The sequence below is a fragment of the Pocillopora damicornis genome, chromosome 3 (genome assembly GCF_964200805.1).
Source record: "Pocillopora damicornis chromosome 3, jaPocDami1.2, whole genome shotgun sequence".
In the NCBI taxonomy this organism is placed as follows: domain Eukaryota; kingdom Metazoa; phylum Cnidaria; class Anthozoa; order Scleractinia; family Pocilloporidae; genus Pocillopora; species Pocillopora damicornis.
This window is the reverse complement of record NC_142672.1, coordinates 5,335,462-5,342,947: the sequence shown is the minus strand read 5'-3', so window position 1 is coordinate 5,342,947 and position 7,486 is coordinate 5,335,462. Positions and strand designations below refer to the sequence as shown.

General features: G+C 44.6%; 1 long non-coding RNA gene across 1 annotated transcript; it reads right to left on the bottom strand.

Moving 5' to 3' along the window:
• Positions 1 to 356: 356 nt before the first annotated feature.
• On the bottom strand, positions 357 to 6,060 carry LOC149047914 (uncharacterized). Its single transcript, XR_016184830.1, has 2 exons — positions 5,712 to 6,060; positions 357 to 1,467 (listed from the first exon to the last, which is right to left on the bottom strand). It is a non-coding gene; the product is annotated as an uncharacterized LOC149047914 (long non-coding RNA).
• Positions 6,061 to 7,486: the final 1,426 nt, after the last annotated feature.

Below are 7,486 nucleotides of genomic sequence, written 5' to 3'. Positions count from 1 at the left end.
AATTTCTGTAGCTATCACATCTGTTCCTTTGCTCAGACGAATTATTCACTTAAAAGAACAAGATTGAACAAACAGTTTTGTACACCCTTCAATACTTGACACTCACTTATGCAAATTAATGCTCAGTTCTTTTCCGATGAACATGTGAGGATCACAAAATGAGAGAAGCCACACGTGAACTAAGGAATCTCCATGTAGGTCTGTTTTCATCTCTGTCTCAAAATCTACGTTTGGGATAGTTTTTGTTTTTATAGTTTTCTTTTCTTTTTATAGACCTTTCTAAGAGAGGATGGAATTGGCATATGCCCTAAAGTGGAATTTTCACGAGCGGATCTAGTCATGAATAAGCGATTAAATTGAAATTATAAATTTAATCATTTCTGCTCTAGACCAGGAGAAAGTTATTAAACTTATTAATGTTTCGTTCCATCAAACTGTTTTTAAATGTAGATAGTACGCTTGGCTGGACTACATTCCTCATAAACTTATTAATGTTTCGTTCCATCAAACTGTTTTTAAATGTAGATAGTACGCTTGGCTGGACTACATTACTATCACGTGTAAACCGACAGGTGTCAACATGAACCCGTGTTCAGTGACTCGCAAAAGAGACTAGAGATACTTAACATCAATCACTAACCACATTTTTAGTCTAAAACGACGGAAATTCAGTGAATGTTAAATCGAGTTAATCGATGAAAATGAAATAAAATACATAATGCAGAAATCTGATGGGACTAAATAACTTTTATATGAGGTATTTACTGATGACAAAGAGTCTTCACATTTACCCGTAAGAAATACAACTCCTAATAATTTTTCTGCCGATGCAAATCAGCCTAATTTTCAAACTCTCTGCATAGACTACATAACCATCTCAAAACTAAAGTAGTTTCTACTGTAAACCTCAAAGTAAACCAACACAAGGAAAAACTGTCATGTTCACTCAATCATCTTCCATTTTGTCCAAGAAATAAAACTGTCAATATTCATCCAAAAAATTTCATCCAAAAGTCTATGCATTCTTCCTCTTTTGCGCTCCGTTGACCGATTAGCTTTCGATATCTCTGTGGTGAAAAAGAGGAAGATGTTACCGATGTTGACCTGAACCGCAGAGCGTCCTCCCATGGAGTTCCTTTCAGGGGTGATTCGCATTCTAAACATTCGCGATGCGCCGCGTATATTGCTCGGCTGGATTTAAAACGATGTCTTCGTAATTTTGCTTCGATAGCATTTGACTGCACTTGATAGACTTGCACTTCGCTTTCCGGGAGTGTTTTTGATGTCAAATCACGTAACTGCGTCTTGGAAACTGTTGTATCCGTTGATATTCGGGCGACTTCGTTAAGTTTTCGTTCAGAATTTGTTTCAGACTTGGCCGAAGATTGTTTTCTTTGAGGCTTATCTTTCATGCTTTACCAACAGTTTTTCTTGTGGTGACCTGCTGCGATATTTCCCTCAGTGTCCCTTTCAAAATGGCGAACAAAACTGTTGTAAAATCTCATTATCACACAAAGTGCTCCTTGGTACGTTGATATCTGACACAGATAATTAATTCTAACTGATGTAAATGATATGAGAGGGCACTGGGGTAGGACAGGTTGGACCTCAGCCTACCACGGGGACATGGACGACCCCGCCCACCAGAGTCTGGGGTGACACCTTTGGCAAGTGTTTACAGCCCCGCAGCCACCCCTGCTAGGGTTACAGCACAGGGCAGGTAGAGCTCGCTAGCCTGGAAAGGCAGTTTACCTAGGGGAAGGAAAACCCTTATCCCAAACCTCTGCTGCCTTGCGGCTATATCCACACATGGAAAAGGCTTCAGGAGTAAACCTCGAGGAAAAATCCGGAGTTGGAGTCCCTAAGGCAGCTCGAAGTTGAATTCAACCCGTGCTGGCAGCTCCTGCGACGGCACTGGTCCCAAATTGTAACGACCTTGTTGTTCCTTTGGCCCCATCAGTGACGTGGAGAGGGGGAACATGTTACATGGGCAACAGCTTGTTCTCCATAAAACACTGCCCAGGCTAGCATCCGCCTACACTACACACCAACACACCTCGCACTACACCTGGAGAGGACACTCCAGCTACGCCCATGGCGTAGACACAACACGGAGAATGGCAGTTTACCGGTGATAAGCTACTGCTCGATTGGCGTAGAGTGAAGCGCCAGGGGTCGTTCTCGTCGGTGGGAGGGATCTTCGAATCCCACTGGACAGCTACCGCCCGCCTCAAGCTGGGCAGCCCCCAGTCAATAAGGTGCTGTCCCGCCACGGTTTGCTTTCTTCATTGGGTGCATGGAGATTAGGAGATATCCAACAGGCAGACTGCAAACTTTGCACCAGGCAATAACAAAAATCATCAAAAGAAACCAGTCCTGAAACTAGGCTGCTGGAACGTTAGAACAATGCTGACGGGCCTCTCAGAAGACCTTCAGGACGTCAGCGACTCCAGGAAAACAGCCATCATTAACGACGAACTTAGGAGGCTTAATGTGGACATTGCCACCTTACAAGAAACACGACTTGCAGACTCTGGAAGACTGAAGGAGAAAGACTACACCTTCTTCTGGCAGGGGAAAAGCCCCAATGTACCGCGTCAGCATGGGGTGGGCTTTGCAGTGAAGAACAACCTGCTGAACATGGTAAAGCCAGGCAACAGCGGCTCAGAGCGACTCCTCACTCTCTGCCTGAACACCACGGCAGGCCCTGTAACTCTCGTCAGCGTGTATGCTCCAACACTCTCTGCTACACCTGAAATTAAAGACGAGTTTTATGATCAGCTCACAGCCACGATCAGCAACATCCCAAACAAAGAACAACTTATCCTTCTGGGCGACTTCAACGCCAGAGTAGGAGCTGATCAAAGATCATGGCCTTCTTGCCTTGGAAAGTTTGGCATAGGCAAGATGAACGACAATGGCCAGAGACTGCTCGAGCTATGCACCTATCACAAACTCTGCATAGCCAACTCTTTTTTCAAGACCAAACCTCAGCACAAGGTCTCTTGGAGACACCCGCGCTCAAAGCAGTGGCATCAGCTGGACCTTATCCTTGTCAGACGAACCGCTATTAAGAACGTCCTCCACACACGCTCTTACCACAGCGCGGACTGTGACACAGACCACTCCTTGGTGTGTTGCAAGGTCAGGCTCCATCCGAAAAGGTTCCACCGTGGCAAGAAGAAAGGGAGCCCTCGTATTGATGTCATTAAGTTGAGCCAGCCTGATCTTAAAGAGCAATTTGCTGAGAGGTTTGAGAATCATCTAGCAACATTACAGTCAGGGGACTCCGCAACTGAGAAGTGGACCACCTTACGGGATACTATGCACCGCACTGCCTTGGCCACCTTTGGAAAAAGTACCTCGAAATCGCATGACTGGTTCAAAGCTAAATCCGCTGTGATGACCCCCATCATAGAAGCAAAGCGTGCCGCTCTAACGGAATACAAGCGATTACCCAGCGAGAAAAATCTTCAGATTCTCCGAGCTATAAGGAACAAAGTCAAACACACTGCAAGACGCTGTGCCAACGACTACTGGACCGAACTCAGCGAAGCCATCCAGACTGCAGCAATTACTGGGAACATAAGAGGGATGTATGAAGGCATCAAAACATCAATAGGTCCAATCCAGAACAAGACAGCTTCCCTTAAATCCACCTCAGGGGAAGCCATCACAGACAAGGGACAACAGATGGAGAGATGGGTGGAACACTACTCTGATCTCTATTCAAGACAGAATGTAGTAACATCATCAGCCCTTGATGCCATAAAATGCTTACCTGTAATGGAAGAGCTTGACAACGAACCCACTAATGACGAACTCAGCAAGGCTATCAACAGCTTGGCCTCAAGGAAAGCTCCAGGCAGTGACGGGATCCCCCCTGACCTGATCAAACACTGCAAGACTACACTATTACAGCCTTTACATAATGTCCTATGTGCGTGCTGGAAAGAAGGGGCCGTACCACAAGACATGAGGGATGCTAAGATCGTTACCCTCTACAAAAACAAGGGAGATCGCAGTGACTGCAACAACTACAGGGGCATCTCCTTACTCAGCGTTGTGGGCAAAGTCTTTGCTCGGGTTATTTTGGTAAGACTTCAGAAACTGGCTGAACGTATCTATCCAGAGTCACAGTGCGGCTTTCGAGCAGAAAGATCAACGATAGACATGGTATTCTCCCTCCGCCAGCTTCAGGAGAAATGCAGAGAGCAGCAGATGCCTTTGTACATTGCCTTCATCGATCTGACCAAGGCGTTTGATCTTGTAAGCAGAGAGGGTCTCTTCAGAATTCTATCTAAAATTGGCTGCCCCCCTAAACTACACAGCCTGATTGAGTCCTTCCATGCCAACATGCAGGGGACTGTGCAGTTCAACGGCAGAACCTCTGAGTCATTCAACATCAACAGCGGTGTCAAACAGGGCTGCGTACTTGCCCCAACCCTTTTCGGAATCTTCTTTGCCTTCCTTCTGAAACATGCATTTGGCGCATCGAAAGAAGGGATCTACCTGCATACAAGATCAGATGGCAGGCTTTTCAATCTTGCCCGTCTCCGAGCAAAGACCAAAGTGCGTGAAGCCCTGATAAGAGACATGCTATTTGCTGACGATGCAGCAGTAGCCTGCCATACTCAGCAAGCACTTCAGTCACTCATGGACCATTTCTCTCAGGCCTGCAAAGACTTTGGGCTTACCATCAGCCTGAAAAAGACTAAAGTCCTGGAACAAGGAACAGAAACACCACCATCCGTTACCATCGACGATTACGAGCTCGAAGTGGTCCATCATTTTACGTATCTAGGCTCCACTGTCACTGACAATCTCTCCTTAGACTTCGAGCTCGACCAGAGAATTGGAAAGGCGGCTGCCACACTTGCACGCCTCACTACACGTGTGTGGTCCAACCCCATGCTCACAGAGAAGACCAAGATGGCAGTATACAGCGCTTGTGTCATCAGTACACTGCTATACGGCAGCGAGACATGGACGATGTACGCCAGACAAGAAAAACGCCTGAACACCTTCCACATGAGAAGCCTCCGCCGCATCCTGGGAATTTCGTGGCAAGACAAAGTCCCAAACACAGAGGTCTTGTCTCGTGCGGGCCTGCCAAGCATGTCAACCTTACTCAGGCAACGTAGACTCCGCTGGCTGGGCCACGTTCATCGCATGCCAGACGGCCGCATCCCCAAAGACTTACTGTATGGTGAACTAGCCACTGGAAGTAGACGCAGAGGACGCCCACAGCTGCGATACCGAGATGCTTTGAAGCGTGACATGAAGGCTGTAGGAATTGACACAGAGACCTGGGAAAATCTCGCAGCTGATCGGTCACAATGGAGAGGAGCCGTTACAAGGCACCTCAAAACAGGAGAAGAGAAGCTGACACAAGCTGCCACAAGGAGGCGGACCCGCAGAAAACTTCGTATCAGCAATGTCCAACAAACAGCATACACGTGCAGCACTTGCGGCAGGGACTGCCATTCACGCATTGGCCTTCACAGTCATAGTCGCAGATGCTCCAGCCAAACACACAATTAGGATGCTATACCCATGGTCGACCCTGACCGATGGAGGCCTACAAATGATATGAAAGATTCGGGGCTATCCGACACGTTTGCTGCTTCAGAAAATAGAGGTAACAGTGTTATCTAAATAAACTTGTTTAGAATAAAAGTCTATGCGCACGACTCTTCGCAATTACGTACATTCGCGATCAAATGAAAGAAGGAAGCCGTTTTCACGTCCAACCTGGAAACACGTGAGATCCACCAACAGATCGAAAGAACGCGTGACAATATATATTTTTTCCCAACCACAGTAGAACCAGGCTCCATGGGAGCCGCATTAACATTTTTGGCCTCGGTTGTTCAAAGGCCGGATAGCGCTATCTACCAAATAAATCTCTATTCAGCGAATCAGTGTTAACAAAACTTACTACGTTATCCGCTGGATTCCAGTGGATAGCGTTATCCAGCCTTCGAACAACCAGGGCTTGCACATCAATAAGTTTCCAAATTAAAATAATCTTCCATGTATTTGCGGTGTTTCCGCACTGTCTGTTCGCCTCTGTAGCCACTTCAAAGCAAGTTTTAAATTATGAATTGTCTACGCAATAGGAAAGACCCGTGACCATTACCATCGAGTGATCAAATTTCTCCCAACAGCGCAGGGAACACGCTACATTCGATAAATGATCCAAATCATTATATGGGAGTAGACGATGATTAAAACTTTATTTTTTTATCATCAGTTGGGCTTTTGTAAGTATATTGGTTACTTTCAATGTTTTTGTTCGTTGTTCAGAATCGTGAAGACAAGATCATTTTCTCGAGCACTAAAATAAAGACAAGTTCGGATCGGAAAAACCCAAAGAAGCTGAGAAGGACATGAGTGTCAAGACCCAGGTCTAGTCAGTCTTAAGTAGGAGGTTCATGACACATCTTCTGAAAACTCATCCACGCAAGAACTAAAACACCTTTTTCATCCTTTCAATCCCTACTGCTCATTCATTTCCGATTCCTCTACATTGAAATTAATGTGACGAGCATTTAATTTCTCCTCACGATATCATAGCCAAGTCAAACATTAAGGTCACGAGAATTAAGGAAATGATCGCTTACTTAGGAAGCTTTTGACCATTACACAAATTCTTCTTGTTTGAAGCAAAGGAAATGCGTGGGGAACGTTGTGAACAATTTATTTATTTATGATATTGGATGTAAGAGGTTAAGCTTAGTTCCTCATTTCAATATTAATAATGATCCGATATGTAGTAGAAAGATGGTGAAAATAAAGCTATACATGTTATTCTCAAGGCTACTGATCATGCAGACGGTTGTATCGGGAACATTTAGATATTAACCACCAAACAGTGGCAGCCTAAAATTTTGTTTATTGCATAAATAGCTTCAAAAAAGGGACTTTGAAAGATTCTATTACGAACCTTGTAGCTTTGATTTCGCAAAAAAGGAATACTGTGCTCAACAAATACGATTAGATTTTATAATTGACACATAACCCTAGGCTCATAAAATAAATTCGAGTTTTCCGCGTGTATCGATACATGCGAACTATTAATATGATGAAGGCTCTCACGTTTCATAGCGAGCACTACGTGATATTTGGACTTTCACACTCTCAATATTTAAAGCTATTTTCATTTGCACCTTGCTGGTAGCCGTATTACTTACACTGATAGCTTAAACCAATTAAATTCGCTCGTAGTACAAAATTTGCTCTCCGCTTAAATTAGTTTTTCAAGTAATTGGAATCATTTAGCACTTTTGGTTGCATTTCTCTGCTGAGTGTTAGAACTAAGCTTTCGGTATCTCTTTTGCTCTGGTTTAACCTGCCTTGATAGGAATAAATGATACAGCAATATGAGAATAAGATTTAGAATAAGGTACAGGACACTTATCAAGTTCCGCACACCAAGGAAATGTAATTAGCGCCCGGTTTGATAACAAAAGATTGGTAAAGA